The sequence below is a fragment of the Equus quagga genome, chromosome 4 (assembly GCF_021613505.1).
Source record: "Equus quagga isolate Etosha38 chromosome 4, UCLA_HA_Equagga_1.0, whole genome shotgun sequence".
NCBI lineage: Eukaryota > Metazoa > Chordata > Mammalia > Perissodactyla > Equidae > Equus > Equus quagga.
The window spans coordinates 102,020,216-102,040,470 of record NC_060270.1 but is presented as its reverse complement, the minus strand read 5'-3'; the positions used below and the strand labels follow the sequence as shown (position 1 = coordinate 102,040,470).

The 20,255-nt window shown below is 38.5% G+C and overlaps 1 protein-coding gene across 5 annotated transcripts in view; it reads right to left on the bottom strand.

Moving 5' to 3' along the window:
- TANK (TRAF family member associated NFKB activator) overlaps positions 1-20,255 on the bottom strand; it is an 86,227-nt gene that overhangs the window by 54,858 nt on the left and 11,114 nt on the right. For 2 of the 5 annotated variants that reach the window (XM_046658920.1, XM_046658924.1), the window contains exon 1: positions 14,911-15,019. The exons of 1 other annotated variant lie outside the window; for it this stretch is intronic. The gene's annotated coding sequence lies outside the window, so the exon portion shown is untranslated. Of the gene's footprint in view, positions 1-13,818; positions 14,158-14,910; positions 15,020-15,730; positions 15,884-20,255 lie in introns of those variants that run through there. 2 more of the 5 variants (XM_046658922.1, XM_046658923.1) reach the window with 2 other exon arrangements.

The following is a 20,255-nucleotide window of genomic DNA, read 5'->3' as shown; positions in this document are numbered from 1 at the left end:
AGTACTTGCTTACTACATGTAAAGCACTGTGTGGGGTGTAGCAAAGGGCTTCAGAGATAGTACCACCTTAGATTTGTGTTTCTTCTACAAAGTTTTTTCACCAATTCTTCATTTCCTATTATTCATATTCCCATTTGACTGATAAGGCTCAGAGGAGTTAAATGACTTGCCTACAGCTACAAAGCTGTAAATGTGTGAACTAGGACTAAATCTTTGAAATTCTTAATTCAAAGATTGTTTATTAAAGCCAGCTGCAAAGTATTCTCCCAGGGTGTCATGGTGGATATGTTCATTCAATAAAACATCTACTGGGGCCAGCATGATGGTGAAGTGGGTGTGGGGGATTGGAATTGGCCACCCCAAGATACTTCTCTTTGGCATGAGGATTATTTTGGGCTGGTTACTTTTAAAAACTGCAGACAGGAGAGAAACTCTGAAAAGTATAAGTCACCCTTTGTAAGAAACATTTACATTTGTAAGGAAATCTCCATCTGTAAAGCTATCTCCCTCTCTGCACCAGGAAGAAGGGGGATGACCTTATCTCTAGAAACTCTCATCAATGCAGAAGGCAAGGACCTAAATCTACATAACAACCTTACTCTTGTTTACTGTGCTTTTCTGGTACTCTCCCATAACTGACTGCCCCACCCCCAACATCCTCCTTTGTAGCTAAAGATGGTATTTAAGATGAGAACCTCTGCCATTTTGGCGAGTTACTCAGTTTGCCTGAGTCTCTCCCATGTATACATGTTATAAAGCTGTGTTTAGTTTTCTCCTGTTATTCTGTCTCATGTGAATTTAATTCATAGCCCTGCCAGAAAGACCTAGAGTGAGCAGAGGAAACGTCTTTCTCCCCTACATGGGTAAGTTCGCTCACTCTGTCTTAGCGGCCTGGTGTTTGCAGGTTCAGATCCCATGTGCGGACCTACATACTGCTTGTAAAGCCATGTTGTGGTGGCATCCTAAATACAAAATAGAGGAAGACTGGCATGGATGTTAGCTCACAGACAATCTTCCTCAAGCAAAAAGAGTAAAGATTTGCAACAGGTGTTAGCTCAAGGCAAATTTTTCTGACCAAAAAAAAAAAAAAATCTATTGAGTGTTAACTTTGAGCAAAGACACTGCTGGGCACCACTGATGCAGTGAGAAAAAAACAGACATGAAACCTGTCCTCACACAGGCACCATTAGCTGAAACTTAAAATATATATACGAGTACCCTGAGATACCCAAAGGCCATAGAGTTTGGAGAGGAAAGTGGTCACATTTATTTATGAAGTTTAGGAAAGGCTTTGAGAGGTAGGTGGCATTTGATCTGGGGTTTCAGTTATGCATAGGAATGATCTCAGTCATTCCTTTTACTTATCAAATAGCAGCCATCTTTTCTGAAACAGGTTCCTGATAGCTATAAAGATGTTTTTAGTGTTAGATAATATCTATCCTTCACTAAAACAGGCCAGGATTAAATGCATTTCTTACGTTCAGCTTGATTTTCCTGATCAGGACAACTCTGCAAACTTGTGACAATTCTTAAGTATAAGAATGATGGTTATTTATAGAAATAATTAGGCTAGTGCTTTTTCCATGATACTTGAGAAGAGGTAGGGATGGGAATAAAATAAAGGACAAGTCCTGTATCTTCTCTGGACCTTGATTTTCCTTGCCTTCAAAATGAAGTTAAATGATATAATCTCCGTCAACTTTATGATTATATAGCATTTCCAAACAACTACAGAGTATAGAAGCTTTTGCTTGGCAAACACAGTGATTTATTTTTCCTGATAAATGATATTATAGATTTAAAAGGAGTGGCCATTTTATTTTTAAACTGTATTACAAACTAGGCCTTGGGTACAATCAGTTGATATGGCATTTCATTTTAAGATGGTAGAAGCATGGAGTAAAGTTACATAGGCTGTCCTGAAAGCAAAGAGATAATATGACACTGTGAAAATATGTGATATAACACTGTGAAAATTAATGACTATTTATTTAATAGCACTTATATATTCTCTCCTACCACTTTACTACATACAATGAAAAAAGATTCAGATTCCAGATCTGCAATTTTCTAGCCATTTACTCAGTTTCTCTGAGTATTAGTTTTCTTATCATACATAGTTTATAAGGTTATCGTGAAGAGTCAATGAGACCATATGTGAAGCTTATATTTTACTTTTTCCTTAATAGCCATTCTCCTCTTCTAGTATTCCTGATTTTTAGTTGGTTTGGTCACATGACTACATTCTGGTCATTGGCAAGAAAATGTAACTTCCAAGATGAGCTCTCTTCTTCACCTTTTTCCCTTTCCCAGCTGGAAGGAATGTTGTGGTGAGTCACCCAGAATACCATGCTGAGGACAATACTTTAGGGATAGTGCAACAACAAGGGTAGGGTGGAACAACAAGAACAAAGATGCCTAGATCCTTGACATTACGGAGCTGCCAGATCAGCTCCGGACATTTTATGCTTTGAACTGTAATATGTGAGAAAAATAAAATTTCTGTCTTGTTTAGCTACCGCCTTTGAGGTCTCTTAAGAGCGGGGCTGAGCTGTATCCTAACTGGTATAATAATCCAGACTGGTTCAGTGCTGAACATATACTAGGGGCTCCTTTTCTCCATAAGAAAGAAACGAGGTCATAATCCCTGCCTTTTCTTCTAATTAGAGCTTATAATTTAGCAAGGCAGACACACATGAAAATGATTAACCTTATTAGCAGGTCAATCATAAATGTGTAAAAAGGTATGAGTAAATCTTGATAGCAGTCTGGGAAGCATAGGTAGAAGAAGCATTTGTAGGAACTCACTTGATAGTTCACTCAACATTTGTGCATTTCATTGTATGTTAAGTTTTACCTCAAAAGAAGAAAAAACAACTGTTAAATAAGAGCTACAAGCAAGATAAAGCTAAATAAGAGGAAGAATTAAAATGAGAGGGATTGTGGAAGGTTTCAGAGAGGATCTAACACTTAAACTGGGCCCTGAAATATAAGGATTTCAACATGTAGAGAATGAGAGGAGAAAGAATATTTACTCTGAAAAGGCAAGGGGCACTGATAATTCACTAGTCTAGTGCATTTAGGGACTGGAGTTGAGTATTCTACTTATGAAAGTCTACTGTGTATGCAGAGAGGATGGGGAAGTGAGGGTGCTAAGACAAGATAGAGCCACTATGTATGATTATGCTGTACTGCAAAAGCCCAGGGGCACCACTCATATAAACCATAATTGGAATGGAACTCCCTAGAGTTATAGAGTACACTAACTGCATAAACTATACATAGCAGACTCAGTTATGGCCAGACTGTCTTAGAAAGTAGACCTTAAAGTCTAAGAAACTTAGACTTTAACCTGCTGATATTCAGGAGTAATGGAGGATTTTCATGCAGGAGAAGGACATGTTTTAGAAAGGTAAACTGTATACTAGCATAGAATACAAATGAATGAGGGAGACAAAGTGGGAATATCCATAGGAAACTATTGCTGTACTCTGAGTGAAAGGTGAAGGCTTGAACCAGAACAGGAAAAATGAAAGAGGCATGAGTTCAAGAGTCATTTCAAAGGCAGAATCAACAGAATTCATTGGCCAACTAGATCTGCACCATAGACAAGAAGGCAGCATTTAGATCCCTGCAATTCTCCAATCAATGGGCCTGGGACGGGGCCCCGGAATCTATATTTTAATAAGCAGAGTAAGCCAGGTGATTTTGTTGAAGATGGATCACCAGCCATATTTTTAAAATACTAGGCAGACAGTGATGATAGCCAGGCACAGAGAAACAGGAATAAAAATTGGGGGGTGGGGGTGGGGTGGAATATTGAATTCAATTTTGGCCAAAATTACTAGAAGAGACATAATTAGCAATAGGTAAGAAAAATGTACCAAGTGAGTGATAACAAAATCTAGAGGAAGAAATGAAGGCTAAGTATGCCCTCCTTCCTGCTTATATTCTTGGAAGTTCTCTTTTGAATGTCCTCTGATACTGGTAAATCTTTGGACAGTCAACCAGGCCAAAATCTTTTTACCAAAAACATGCAGAAAAAGCCACATTTTTGAAAAGAAAATAGTGGAGAAAGAAACAATACTCATTATTGTACCATTTTGTGTCACAAGATGCACATTTCTTTTCTCCCTAACATAAATAAAAAAAGAGGATAAGCCCACTTACTATCTGTACAATGTCAGAAGGAAAACTAGGAAATGCATAAAACAGTAAGGTATTTTAGTAGAAGTCCGTTATCTTATTATAAAGAGACTATCAGTCAAATAGGTGGGAATGTTATCTAACGCTCTGTTCTGCTAACCCTTACACGCTGTTAAATAACGAAAACTAACTCTCTGGTAGAGTGAATGTGTGACTTTTCCTAAGTCTCTCTTTTTTATTCTACCAAATTTATGATAATAAAATAGTATTACTAGTGATCTTTCACAAGAGTAGGATAGTTTGCACTGATCTTCTGGTCTTAACCAGAAAATTTTCAAAAAAAATATTTTCAGTAATCTTGAAAAGTTCTCCCACAACAGAAGACAATAATGTGAGCGATGTCACAGGCTGCACCAGATTCATAAAGGGCAAAGTTGTTTTCGAAAAAGAAGTAGTTAAAATCTCATGAGTTAACAGATTAGGGGCCCCTCCAGCATCTCTGAGTCATTTACTGTAACAGAACAAAACCACCATGAAAGGAGAGAGCTCTTCTATGAAAAGAGAGTGAAACTTCAGGAGCCAGAGGACCTTTTCACAAAAAGGTCTGTTTTCTCTTAAATTGCAGTTTAAATTGCTGAGCAGTCATTTAGCCTTGAGAATATTACCAATGATAAATGGGAAGAGGCAAAAGCCTACATAATTACCAAGCTGTACTCTACGCTCTTAACCACTGGCACAGGACTCTACGGCTCTTCACAGCCCTGCTTTTAATTTCCCTGAGGACACCTAGAGGCTCTTGGGCAAATCCTTGCAAGGCACAACTTGTTTATTAGAAGTAATTGTGAGAACTCAATTGAGAAAATAAATAAGGTTTCAGAGATTTCCAGATCTCCATTTCCAGTCATTCCCAAGACGTTTAGGGTGCGACTTTAAATGTATAATACGATAAAAGTTTAAAACCAGATGCAATATTTTTACATCATGCAACACACTCTCTCAATCCAACTGTTGAATACTCCTGAAGACAGGACTCAAAAATTCCTGGGTAGGCTGACAAACCAACCTCTCAGACCTGCATCTGTGCCCACACTACCCAAGTTTCCACTCTTTTCAGGGCCACAACAGTTTTCCTCAAATATGAATATTCAGACCTAGTAAATCCTAATACTTGCTGTGCTATCCCAACTGTGGAGAAGCAAGAGTTTATTAAAAATCTAGATTTGCTGTTTCACTTCATTTTGCAACTAGAAAAAATAAAGAAGCTATAAAATAAAGATTCCAAACAATTTTTAAGTGAGACCACATCTTGTGTAAAGTGTTAATTTCTCTATTATGACAATTTGTAGAGTAGAGAATCAAAGTTAAAAAGCCTAATCAACCAAAGATAAAATCAGAGTTGGAGTACAGAATACGTGACCAGTCTAGACATGCTTGTTGACGGGTGAGAGTGAACAAACCATTTAACCTTTCTGTGGACCTCGGTTCCCTCATTTGCCCCAGTTTAGAATGTTTGGGGTAGAGCATGATGTAGGACACAGGTTCCCAACCTGTCAGCACATTATCATCATCAGGGTGGTTTAAAAAAATAGATCAGCAAACCCTGTCCAAGACTTCTTGGATTATAATTTTTTTGGGGAAGGGAGGGTAAGGGGGAAAGGAGAAGCGCAGATGTAAGACAGATTTAGAACCATGGCCATAGGGGGTCAAGTCATAACTGGGAAAGCACTGTATTTGTGTAAAACACTACACAAATATGCACCAAGGCAGGGAAACAGACTTTCATAAAGTCTCCTTTTGTTTCACAGAGATCTGCTTTCTGAATTGTTCCAGAGAAGTATACAGAATTTGAAAACAAAAATAGCAGTTGCTAGAGTAGATGATCTTTTTTTTTTTTCCTTTAAAAAGTATTTTAATACTTTGGCAGATGGACCAGAGCAATAGCACTCTAACGATCCCGGTTCCATGAAATTTCCACAACTCATCAGTCTGTATGACAAGTGTTTTCTCTACTAATGCAAGAGACTCCATTAATGGCATCTGCACTGAAGTTCATGTTGAGAGAGAAATTCGAGTGTGACCACAGCTCTTCTCCCACCAAGCAGCAAGAGCCCTTTTACCTTGATGCTCTCCTTACTAATACTCAAACCATCTCAATTCTATTTAAATTCTAAAACTATCTACAGATAGTTGAGAAAGGACATAGAGCCTAATGACATGCCTTCAATCCAAAGAGGCACAGAGCCATGGACCAGAAGGACAGTCTTAGTCTTGTGTTTGAATGGCAAGCATCCCAACAATGAAGGAGGTTGTTCATGGGAAACATTAGGAAGAAGGGTAGGGACCAACATCTCTTGAGGTAATATTATTTGCCAGGTGCTTTAAATAAACTACCTTATTTTAATCTTCCCTCTGCAGGAGCATATATTATCTCCCATTTCCAGATAAGGAAACTGAGCTTCAAAAGGTCAAATAAGTTGACTAGGGTCACAGAATTACAAAATGGAAGACCCAGATAAATCCAGGTCTCTCTGATGTGAAAGTCCAATCTCTACCTCGTTCACGCTAATTTAGTTTTGATTTTATTTTTAATCAAAGCCATACATAGCTATATTTTAATGAGTCACATAACTTCACAAAGCTTAAGAGAAACAGTAGTCCTTTGCCCTCCTCCCCACCCTCCCCATTTCCTGCTTTACCTTGGCAACAATTTTCAGCTCTTTTGGTTGATTCCTTTTGGTATTTATCTCTGTTATCTCTAAATAACATGCTAATATTGCCACTATTGATTTCTCAGTTTTACTTGTTTTCCCACTATGCATGGGAAGGATTCAGCTCTCTTTTTGCCCCCCTCCCTGTACTTTCTGTCATCCCCATTCTCCCAATTATATCCTATTTTTGGATATGATTTGGATTAGCATTCAACTTTTACTTTGTCTTTTTTTTTTTTTTTTAAGATTGGCTCTGAGCTAACATCTGTTGCCAAGCTTCCTTTCTTTTTCCCCCCTCCCCAAAGCCCCAGTACATAGTTGTATATCCTAGTTGGAGGTCCTGCTAGTTTTTCTATGGGGGATGCCATCTCAGCATGGCTTGACGAGCAGTTTTATGTCTGTGCCTAGGATCCGAACTTGTGAACCATGGGCAGCCAAAGTGAAGCACGCAAACTTAACCACTGTGCAAACTTAACCACTGTGCCACCGGGCTGGCCCCCAAGCTTTACTTTCTTATGACTATGCAATGCTATTCACTGCTGAGTCATATACTATACTATGGCTCCTTTACCTTTCCCGAAAAACCTTTTTGCCCTGAAAAAACTTTTTGCTTTATTTTTTATTATCACTAATACAACTCCTTAATTTATTCAGACAGTTCAGTTACTCTATCAATTTCATCTCAGAGGAAAGCCTTCATCTTGTGACCTTCTTCCACCTTGAATTTGAGGATTCCCTCTGTTCACCTCTCTCTAGCTGAATCACTCATTTTCAGTATCCCAAATCTTCATCTTTGTTGTTTTACTCTCCTATTTGGTGGAGCAAATCCTTAGTAGCTTGAGAAAGAGTGTGTGAAGTAAATTTTTTTGAGAACTTGCATAACCGAAAATATTTTTACTCTACCCTCAGATTTTACTGACAGTTTGCCAGGTTAAGAGTTTTAGGTTGAAATAATTTTTCCTCAGAATTTTGAAAGCTTTACTATGCTCTCTTCTAGCTTCCATTTGTTTTTGTTAAAGTACAGAGCCACTCTGAATTCTGATTTTGTACTTAACCCATCTGGACATTCATCCTTCAGTTCTTGGAAATTCTCTCAAATTATATTTTCGGCAATTTTAGTCCTTCTGTGTCCCTTTCTGGAAGGAGTTCCTTTCTGGAACTCCTACTATCTGGATGGTGAATCTTCTGAAGTTGTACTCTAATTCCTCCCACCCTCCTTCTCCCTTTTAAATGAACTTTTCTTATTTCATAGATAAAATATCTTAAGGCTGTTGTCTTTGGCAACCAGTATCATGCTGCCAAATGACAGTTAACCAATTCTGAATAAAGTAATAAAGGTAAGTAGTGGTGCTTCCAGAGCCCCACTGAGGCTGGGGTTGTGTGAACCAAACAATGTTCCACCACCAACTGCCCAGTTCAACCACAGGAGCTCAACTTTAATTAGTTATATATATCGGGACTTCAAGTTTAAAAAGAATCGCAGGCTTAAAGGTAGATTCCCACCACCCCCACCCCAGAATGATTTACAATTCTTTAATAAGGTCTACTTTTTGTGGGGCTGTAAAGGCAAGTGTGGGTGATCTGGGGGGTGGGAAAGGCCCCTCTGCTGGGTTTCCCCCACTGCTGAGACAATTCTGCTTCTGGGTAAGTGTTCTGCTAGGGTTCACACTTGTGGTGAGAGGTCAGTTTAAATCTAAAGCAGTTTCAGGATGGGGAAGGAAATCACCTTGGGTAACTGTTACCTCTTCCACTCTACCCTAGAAAAAAAATCACCTGCTTTTCCTAACCCCTTGGGGTATGAATAATAATAAGAGTTCACATTCTATTTCAGAAAAGTTACCACCTTAGCAAACAAAGAAGTGAATAAGTGAGAGATACATCCTGTCTTTTCTATATCTTAGCCCTATGTTCCCCTCTTCACCCACAAAAAGCATCAGAAGCAAAAAGCAGAAAATAAGAACATCCTCTAAAAGGACATCCTCTGTCATAGATGGTTAAGTAAATCTTTAAAGACACTCAAAAGTATGTGTGTTTTCCTTACCCGAAGAAAGGTAATGTCACTCCTAACATTTACTTAGGCTCATTTCCCACTTTTAAGAGAGTTCCATAACACAAGCAGCCAATTCTCCAAAATGACAACTTGCATTTCTGTTCTCACTTTCCAGGTTGTAAACTTTGGTGATGGATATACCCACTGCACTACACTGTTACTGTGTTCCAATCAGGGAACTGAAATAACAGAAACTAATATCATAGATCCAGCAGTGTCAGAATTTGGATTTTGTATTTTTTCCATAAACTGGTTGGCTAAATGCATCAAGATAAACAAGGTAAGACAACCCCAATGATCAAACCTAAAGCTCCTCAGATCAGGTTCTCCATTTTGCTGGATGTTAGAATATGATGAAACTTTTTGTGCTATCTTCTAAGAGTTAAGAGAAGACTTCAGAGTCAAAGACCACACCCATGAGTCTCAGCTTTGCTTCACTTCCTTTTTTCTCCAGTAGTACTTCTTTCTCTCAGACTGTTTAACAAATTCTATGGGTTGAAGTGCACAACTAAACAGTATAACACCAAAAGGGAAAAGGCATATGAAGTCCTACCCTCTGAGGTGGACAGAAACATGGCACTGCTCAGTTAGCTTGCTCAGCCACTAAGGGGTATCCTCTCCCCTGAGGAGGGGCATGTTAGAATTTGGAGATGGCAGGGAGGTGGGGGTGGAGGGGAGGTCGGGCGAATACAGTTTAAAAATGGCTATTTAATGTTAAAAATCTGTTTTCATAAACTGTATAAAGTAGGGCTCTGTAGAATATTCTTGGATGGGGGAAACTACAAGAGAAAGTTTATATTCAGTATGAGGAGGTGTAAGAGAGGACTGTGTGGAAGGACGGGTACATATCAAACTCTCCTAGGACTTGTGAGATTTTAATGTTTATCAAAAAGGAAATATGGATTTAAAAAGGTTGAGAAACATCACTATCAAGGGAAATGCATTTCTAGTTTAGGGATAGCAAATATACGCAGTCATGAATTACATTATAGTAAATGCCACATAATAAATGGTTATGAATAGTAAAATCAATTAAATATCCCACAATAACACAGGATTTTCTTCAAGCAATTTTAAAAAATGTATTATTTTGAAGGGACTTGAGTCCCTGACTTCCGTCCTTATAGAAAGTCACTCCCCATAGCAAAATTACCTGATTGTGTTTGTTCTGCTGCTCAAGAGAACAATTCTTCATGCCTCATTCCACTGCAAACATTCAAGGATTCTTATAACTTACAGAATCCTTGAATTCATATAACTTCTATGCAACTTACTAAGTAACCGTCGAAATGGAACTCATTATTTTTCTTAGTCCATTCAATTTCTAATAATTTCTTATGGCAATGACTTGAAAGACAGACTTTGTTTTCACTGTTAACAAACTATTTTCAATAGACTCTTCTTCTTTGCAAAGGAAAAGTATTGGTAAGTGAAAGCTACTGCAGATCATCAGTGCTCAAACTGTTTACTCTCATAATTTAGTAGAGACAATTAACATCTTGGAGTATCTCTGAAGGTAAAAGGAAGAACACACAGGTTTCTGTACAGGACATTTCCCCCGTGAGACAAACAACTATCATTATTAAATACTTTCCAAACTCTTTTTCTTAAAAAAATGAGTCCCTTAAGAAATGTTTTTCCTGGTTGAATAACAATGTGAATACATTCAACACTACTGAACTGCACACTTAAAAATAGTTAAGATGGTAAATTTCACGTTATGTGTATTCTACCACAATTAAAAGATATGTTCCTATAGACTAGTGATTGAAAAACTATAATATGTATTACATAGGTTCCAAAGCCTTGTCAGTTGCGAAGGACCTAGTACCACTGCCTATTCCAATCCTCCTCAACTTTTTTGAACAGCTGTCAAATATTGCACCTAATTCAAAAGACTTTGTACATTAATTAGCCACCTACTCGCAAGTAATTCATTTCATATTCTCTGTTATCCTTTTTTGAAGATGACTCAGAACCTTGGTCCTGGACTATCAACAGATTTTTGTTACCTATCCTAGATAATAGCCTTCTCTTTCCCTCTACCAATGAGTGAAAACCACAGCAGCAAGCATGGGAGATAGCGGGGGGAATGACAGCCACAACATAAATCCTACAGCAAATAGAAACTAAAACTTGGCTTGACACAACTAAACACAAACAAGTTGAAATTAAACGGTAATATTCGTGTTTATAAGGTGTTAGAAAACAAAAAGTATAAATAGTAATAACAGCTAATCAGCTAACGCAAGACATCAGATTAGTTAGAACAGTGAAGTTTTACATCAATAGGCTATTTTTATTTACCATTTACTTTTGGATAACTGGTATGGTTTTAAAAAACATGCAAAGTCATTCTTTGTCACAGAGAATGCCCCCAAACCATGTCAATAATTATTTTTTCTAGATTAACAATCAACTAAAACACTCAAATATCCAAGCATTCACATAATGCCTACATCCCTCTGTAAATACCACTTATGACTGTCTTGAAGTATCCTCCACAGTTCACAAATGTACACTGCTAAATTATATTACCTGCCTAAGGTCATATTTTTTAAAGTGATCAAAAAGTGTTTGATATCATTTATAGAAGTTAATAACTCTACCATAGATTACATAATACACTATCAACCACATATTAACAGTAAACTATTAGTTGAGTAAAAAGATGGGCTTTCCTTAGATGGTTTTTATTCCTTAGAAGCAGCCCTGCTCTATGTGTGTGCACACACCACGCACCTACCTAGACTGTGCTAATGATTTTCACTTCATATTAAATAAGTACAAGCATGCTGAGCTTATCTATTTTCTCACCCACTCATTTTGAAACTCCTTATGGGATTTGGCTACAGTAGAATGTCAGCTTGGTTATTACGTCTAAAGTAAGAAATTTCCCAGCAAAATTGGGAAGCAAATGACGACAAAGTGAAACTGATGCTTTCCCAGCTGAGTTTCACTCTTGGTTTCTTTCAGGGCATAGAAGAACTTGCCCATGCAGAAGTAACACCCTTTCTTCTACAATATAACTGGAATAGAGGCGAGGAGACGATGACTTTTGGACAGAAAATCCTTTTATTATCAGTATCAGCCTACCTACAGCATATTCCCTGACCATGAAAAAGAAGGGAGGGAGGAGAAGTGGAAAAAATGACCAGGATCAGTACAGCAGTTCTTTGTTCTCAACATTATTGGTGTTTCAGACCCTTTCATTTATTTGGATATACTCTAAGGAGTTTTTGTTTGTTCACTTTTTAAAGTTCTGGACCTTTTTGCTGAATATTGTTGCTGTTTTAAGAACAAGGTACTTTCAGGACAAGATGGTTTCATAAGTTAATTCTTTCAGACTTTCAAAGAACAGAGCGCTCTTATGCTATTTAAACTACTTCAGAGCAGAGAAAGAACTCTTCCCACTTCTTTTTAGGAAACTAGCATAACCTTGATATCAAACTCTGGCAAAGATAACACAGAAAAAGAGGACTATAGATGAAACTCAATTATTGCTATTACATGAAAATGTGACCAAAAAGGAACCCATATACTTAAATATTACACCATGACCAAGTGTAAGGTTGGTTCACAAACTGGAAATCTACGAAAATAATTCACCATCCTAATAGATCAAAGAAGAAAAGCACACGATGGGCCAAAAAACCACAAGACAAAATTCAACTTCCATTCCAGATAAAAACGTTTAGTTAAAGTAGTAATGAAAAGACATTATGTAACAACAAGAACTATATCGACCAAATAAACACTCAACATCTATTATTTAAAACTGCTCTCAATGCAAACAGAAAAAAAAAAAAAGACGATGACTTTGGACACAATCCAAAATCCACTCTCTGCAAAAATCCTAGTAAGCTAGAAATATTAAAGACATTTCCTTGATAAATAAAATTTATCGAAAATTAACAGTAAACCTTGTATTTAATAATAACCTAAAAAATTAGATAAGGATAGCCAGAATCACTATTATATCACTGTTCTAGAGAAACTGGCAATTCATTAAATCAAAGAAAGAAGTATAAAGGAAGAGATGATATTTAAATGATTGTTTTCCTAGAAATTCAAGACAATTTATTAAAAATAATAAGTTTAGAAAATTGGCCAGATATATAAACATTCATCTACATAACAGCCACAAAATATCAGTGAATATAAGAGCTAAAACACCAAAAGGATTATTTTAATGAAATATAACAGTTTATTTAAAATTTTACCTGAAAGAGAACATAATATTCAAGAAAATTTTGAAAAAGACAAATGAAGAGACTTGCTTTATGAATTACGAAAAGTGCCATAATCAAAGAGATTGGTATTTGTATAGGAAGAGAGAAACAGAACAAAGCAACAGAAAAATCCAAAAAAAGACCCAGGTACATGTGGAAACTATATTAAGGTAATATGTCTAGTCAGTTGGGAAAAGGTTGATTTCAAGAAAAATGGCTATATCCTTAACTTATACAATGTACAAAAAAACCTTTCAGATGTCTTAATGAGTAAAGCACAAAAAAACGATAATAAGAATTAAGAGACAATATAGGAAAATATTTTAATTTTTCAGTGGGGACTGCCTTCTCAAGCAATACAAAACCTGGACATTTTAAGCCAAAAGACTGACAGTTGTCGAAACTATATGCCATATATTTCACAAAGGACTAATATATCTGTATTCTAATGAAATGTAGAAAAGTGTGAAGAATAAAGGGCAAAATATACGGACAGGCCATATTAAGAGATGGTTAACTATGTTATGGTCCATCCAAAGGAATATCATGCTGATATTAAGATAAAGTAGAGCTACATATGACAAGATTTCCATCATATATTTTATCTGGAAAAGCAGCTAAGAGAATGGTATGCATACATAACCTCATTTTCATAAGAAAGCAAAACAACATGTTTACGTACTTATAAGAGAGATGTGGAAGGCCTTGGAGTACCTATGGTTGGGGAACGGGCAGAGGAGGAGCTTCATTTTTTGCTTTATACATGGTCGTTTCATTTTTAGGGCTTTCCTTCCCTCTCAAATGATGAGGACAATTTTCAACGGAATACAGTGCTCGCTTCTCTTCTGCCTCTCGTTTGAAAAGTGTATTGCAACCGTGGTAGGGAGGGAGATCATTTTATTTTCCTTCACTTTCACGGCACCTCACTTCCTGTACTACCATTTCTCCCTTATGATAACTTGTCAAAAGCATCTGTGAAGTAAATGACACTTTACATAGCAAGGCTGCTCCACTTTTGCTTGTGACAGCCTAACAGTGAGGGAAACACAACTCCTCTTTGGTTTGAGTACCTTCCCTTTTCTTTCTCCACTTCTTGACAAGCACGGCTTTTTACACCTGTTAACTCTTTGCTAGTCCGTTGACACCGGGGTGGGGCCTCTACCTAACACCTGGTTTGCTTTTGCTCTTTCCGCCTCTGCCACCCATTCTCTCCGTGACCCTCGGGGAAGTTACCCAACTTCTCATTGACAAGGTTATGATGACACCCCACAGGAAAGCAGTGCGCGGAACTGTGCAACAACCTTGGGAAAAACAACAGAAAGAACCTAGTAAGAAGTTTGCGAAAGAGTAAGCACAGTAGTACTAGCTCCTGGAAGGGTGTTGGGACGCTCCTGACGAGGTCCAGCGCTCACTGTGACACCGCAAGCCCCGCCTGCCCCGTCTCGCGGCGGAGCACTGCAGTCCCGCGAGCTGCCGACGCCGAGGGGGCAGGCGCCCTCCCCGGGAGCGTCGCGGCGGGCCGGCGTGGCGGCGCTGACGTCGCGGGCCCGGAAAGCCCCTCCCGGGTCCGCTCCGAGAAGCGGCCCCGGCTGGTTCCTCTCGCACAAAGTCCCTCCCCACTCGGAGCACTAGTAGTCTCCGCGGCTCCTCGGCTTCTCTCCCGGCGGCGCCCATCCTGCCAGCGCGTCCCTCTCGCTCACACACACACAAGTTCTCCGTCGGCGCGCGCGACAGATTCGGACACACCAACTCGCTCACGAAGTTTCTTACTCACAGTTCAAGGGTTCCACGCCGGTCTCTCAAGCCTCGGGTCGGCGGCGCCGGGCCGAGTGACTCCAACCGGAAGTTGTTTTCCGTTCCAGTTCAGAGGGCAGCGCCTGCGCGCGGAGCCATTTAACCCTTCACCCTCCACCCCGCCAGGTCAGGCCTTGCCCCTCCCGGCCAGGCCCCGCCCCCTCGCCCCACCCATGCAAGCGACGCCTAGCGAAGCCCCGCCCTACCTCGCAGGGAAAACCACAGGCGCAGAGAGGCGTCCAGTGTCAAGTTTAAAGGTCACCTGAGCGTCTTGGCTAGATTTTTGCCAAACAATAAATAACTAGGTCTAACATCACTCTGTATGTGAGTTAGCGTACACGAGAATCACCTGAGAGGCTTGTTAAAGATGTAGATTCACCGACTCACCCGTGGAGATTCCTAGACTTCAGAGCAACTGGGGTGAAGCCTAGGAATCTGCGTTTTCTACAAATCCTCATGTGGATGTGGTTAAGATGCACACTCTGAGAAACGCTACACACACACACACACACACACACACACCCGTTTAGTTTTTCTCTAACACCTTTCACTAAATGAACTTGCTAAAGTTGGTTAGTAAATGCAAGAAGACCTTTATCAGAAAATTTCCCGTGAACTTCCCCGTTACTCCATTTCCTAGCTATTCTTGAATATTCTCAAGATAGACATTTTTGAGAGATACCTCAGGAAAAGTGTTTGTACTCCCAATTTTAGCTCAGATACCTACTGGCTCAGGCAAGTTGCTTAATCTAATGAACCTTAATATTTTTATCCGGCAAATGAGGACAATGATAACCTACTTCACTGGGTGGATGGTTGGGAGGATCAACCTGATAACGTGAGCGAAAGCACACGGTAAAGTCTGGAATGCTCTGCAAACGAAAGGTGTTGTCCGCCGTCATTTTTGTCAGGCTGGCTCCTTCCCACCAGCAAGGTTTTCCCTGGGGTTCCTTTCAGGAAAAGTGCGCAGTCAAATCCACAGCACGTGTGGAAGCTTACTGAGATCACTGAAGGCTGGGACTGTCCATGTTGACTGGAGCACGATTGCATCTGGCTGAATGCATGTAGCACTCTCAGAAGCTTCTGTGGTGATGACCTATTTATTTATTTAATTTAAAAATATTTTTAAAACTCACTGTTTGTGCACATGTCTGACGTGGGTCAATGGTGTCTGAAAAAGACCTTACCACCAAGCACAAGCGTACTAAGGATGTTGAAATAGCAATTTGATAGCCTAGACTAAAATGACCAGGAATACTATGTACTGTTGTCAGGTAGAGCCTGCTCCAGAACATAGCTTTATATCCATGGACTTGATGAAACTTCCAAAGCTGAGAACTCTCCTGTCTTACTGATCCTAGCTAAGACATGCCTGAACAGGTCTTCAGCTCGTGATTCTTTCTTCATCCTGAAAGGTTCAAGCCTGGCTCTGGAATTCTTGAGCTTCATTTTTTTCTGGTCATATGGTCCCATATGACTTAGAAGCTGCTGTCTCCCCAGGGGAACACAGCATCTTACTCCTTCTGCTGGAGCTGGAGGATCAGGTTCTGGCTGCCCCAATTTCTCCCTGCACTTCTGAACCACGATGTTTGCACTTCTTTCTTTAGGCTGATAAGTGCAAGGATTTAAAAACCTGCCAAGTTGCAGTGCATTTTTGAATATTGGGCTTACTTTTAAAACTCAAAGCCAAAATATGGTTTAAAAAACTTCTTTTTAACAAACAGAAACTTCTTGTTATAACATTATGATCAGCTGAACAGTTTTCTTGTAATAAGTAATCGAGATTTCCCATATGCTCCCTCCCTCAACACGTGCATAAGCCTCTTCCATTATCAACATCTCCCACCAGAGTGGTACATTTGTTACAATGGATGAACCTACATTGACACATCATTATCATCCAAAGTCCATAGTTTATGTTATGTACAACACCAAGAGTTTGGACAGATGTATAATGGTATTTATTCACCATTATAGTATCATACTATACTAGTTTCACTACCCCAAAACTACTCTGTACTCCACTTCTTCATCCCTCCCTTTCCCCCTGTCCCTGGTAACTACTGATGTCTTTGCTGTCTCCATAGTTTTGCCTTTTCCAAAATGTCATATAGTTGGAATCATACAGTATGTATGCTCTTCAGATTGGCTTCTTTCACCTAGTAACATGCATTTGAATTTCCTTCATGTCTTTTCATGGCTTGATAGCTCATTTCTTAGTAGTGAATAATATTCCATTGTCTGAATGCACCACAGTTTATTTATCCATTCACCTGCTGAAGGATATCTTGGTTGCTTCCAAGTTTTGGCAATTATGAGTAAAGCTGCTATAAACATTAGTGTTCAGGTTTTGTGTGGACATAAGTTTTCAACTCCTTTGGGTAAATACCAAGGAGCGCGATTGCTGGATCATATGGTAAGAATATGTTTAGTTTTATAAGAAACCAGGAAAATGTCTTCCAAAGTGGCTATACCATTTTGCATCCCCACTAGCAATGAATGAGAATTCTTATTGCTCTACATCCTGCCCAGCATTTGGTGTTGTCAGTGTTCCAGATTTTGGCCATTCTAATAGCTGAATAGTGGTATCTCAGTGTGTTTTAATTTTCGTTTCCCTGATGACATATGATGTGGAGCATCTTTTCATTTGGTTGTTTGCCATCTGTATATACTCTTTGGTGAGGTATCTGTTAAGGTCTTTGGCCCATTTTAAAATTGGGGTTTTTTTATTGTTGAATTTTAAGAGTTCTTTGTGTATTTTGGATAACACCCCTTATCAGATGTATCTTTTGCAAATATTTTCTCCAAGTTGTGGCTTGTCTTTTTATTCTCTTGACAGTGTCCTTTGCAGAGCAGAAATTTTTAATTTTAATGAAGTCCAACTTATCCAGCACTTCTTTTAAACAAATTGAAGGAGCTGCTTCAACGATTTCTAATTAAAATAGTAGAATTTAATAGTACACTCAGAATCTAAAACTGAGTGGATAAGCATTTTGAAATGTGGGAGTGCTAAAAACTGTGAATAAGGAAGAAAAAATTAAACATACACTTTTTAAAATATATATTTTTCTATTTCCACTCCTATGATGTTGTAGTCATGAAGAGAAATGGCTGCATACTTCTCCAATGTGTGAAACATACGTGAATGCTGGAGTAGATGGATGAGTTTTGTACTAAAACAGTGTCAGACATTTTCCTTTTTCTATAATGATGATGAATATTTTAGAATTGACATGAAGTATATTTTGTTAAGGTTAGGAATTGAGTTGAGAGGTTTATTTGAGGAATAATCTTTTAAAAGAATGACATAATTTCACTCCAATTTTCCTTTACTTATATTATTATATACCTCAGTTTAGCAAGCAGTACTATGGGGTAGGGTGGAATGAAAATGAGAACTGTAACCTTATTAAAAATATTTTAGGACCTATTTTCAAAACTGCTTAATATTTTTATTGAGAGTTCTGAATATAAATCTAGGGACAAGGAAAGCTGCCAGTATAAACACTTACCACAACTTGGAATGTCAGGTATGCATCAATGATCTCAGTTAAATCTTTGATGTGAATTGTGGCTATTAATAGAATCTGGTTGACTTCTGATTTAGGATGACATCTGGACCAGCTGCTTGTGTCTCAGACTCTCTAAACTAAATGCCTAATGAAAAATATGAGAACTCATAATAGCGTCAAAAGGCAGGATTGATAACCAGGCCCAGCAAATATGACTGAGTATACTGCTCCCTCAACAGGGCACGCAGCTGACAGAGGTGCTCACTTGTCAAGCTTTGCTGCCTTTGGCCTGAGACTTCCCCAGAGGGGTGTCTTTTTCTAAGTCAAAAAAGGCATCAGAAGAGTAGCTGCTGAAAAGCATCCTAGTGACAAAATTTGACAGGATTTTCCACCATTTGCAAGAACTGTGGGCCTGAAGTGGACATGAACTTTGTTGTTTGAAGGTAAGTAGATCTGCTGGCCTGAAGGATAGTAAGAAAGGTCTCTGCCTCATGGCACCTAGTAGTGAATTAACCTCACTACTATGTGTTACCTACAAGTAGTATTTTATACCTCCTTGCCCCAAAGCCCTCATTAGTGCTTCTATTATTCATTTTGGAACTATGATTTGGAGTATACCAACATGATCCCAATGGAAGTGGATAGAAGTGATGCTTTGTATTTAAGGATATGTGAAGCCAATAATGAAAGGGGCTGGGCAGACAGGGCTATGTGTTTGACTCTGGGAGTTTAATTTTGCACATATAGTTCCTATCAAGGAAAAGACCAATGATTGTTTCTGATTAACCAGGAATTCTCCTCTTTTTAGTAAAATAACTAGGCAATAAGGATGAGGGATCTCACCTTGGGCGAATACCCATAGTGACAAAATTGATAAATGTCAGCTTTAGGCCAAAAATTTAGCTGTAAACTGTGCATGTCTACTTGTCTCTCAGCTTAAGATCTGTGCTGAGGAACTAATATAAATCAGGCAGATAATGAGAAGAACCAAGAAAAATCCATATGTTTGGTTAGTAAGGGCTGCTCAAGGCTTGGAGTGAGTAAATACAAGACAAAGCATCCCTTTGAAAAGATTATACTGCATAAAAGAAGAAGGACAGAGTCCTCAAAATGCAGGGAAAGTGAACACTTTGGAAAATGGTTTACCAGAAGTGTAAGTAAATGGAAAGAATCGGCTTTGTATTTTCTATGAAACAAGAGATAAAATATAAGTCAAGAGATTGGACTAAAATAAGGAGGGACCTAGTTAAGAGGCAGGGAGAAATGAAAACAAAGTTGGATAGGTTAAAGCTGTAAAGACATAGAACATACAATGGCAAAATTCAAATATTATTTGGACATAATCAAGGATATAATCAATACTGCAGAATATTAAATCAATGATTAAAGTAAAGGCTTGAAAACTCTTTCAGAATGTGAACGGAAAGGACAAATAGATGAAAACCGCTACACGAAACAGTGGAAAAGATAGTGCTCCAACTTTTTCCTGAAGAAGAGATCAGAGTAAAGAAAACAGAAGTAGCAACCAAAGATATATCAGAAGATGTCTGAAGTAATACTTTGATCCAAAGCAATTAGAGATAACAAGGACTCAATAAATTTTGAAACATATTAGTGAATTAAAGGAGACCATACACTTTGACCTATTCTGATAAAAATTTCAATATTAAATGATTTATCAATTTATTAAGCAAATATTTCGTGAGTGTTTGCTATGTGCTAAAAATTAAGGATACAAAGATGACCAAGAAACAGTCCTAACTTAAAAGAACTTAGTGTGTATTGTGGGTGACTAAACATACAAGAAGTGGGC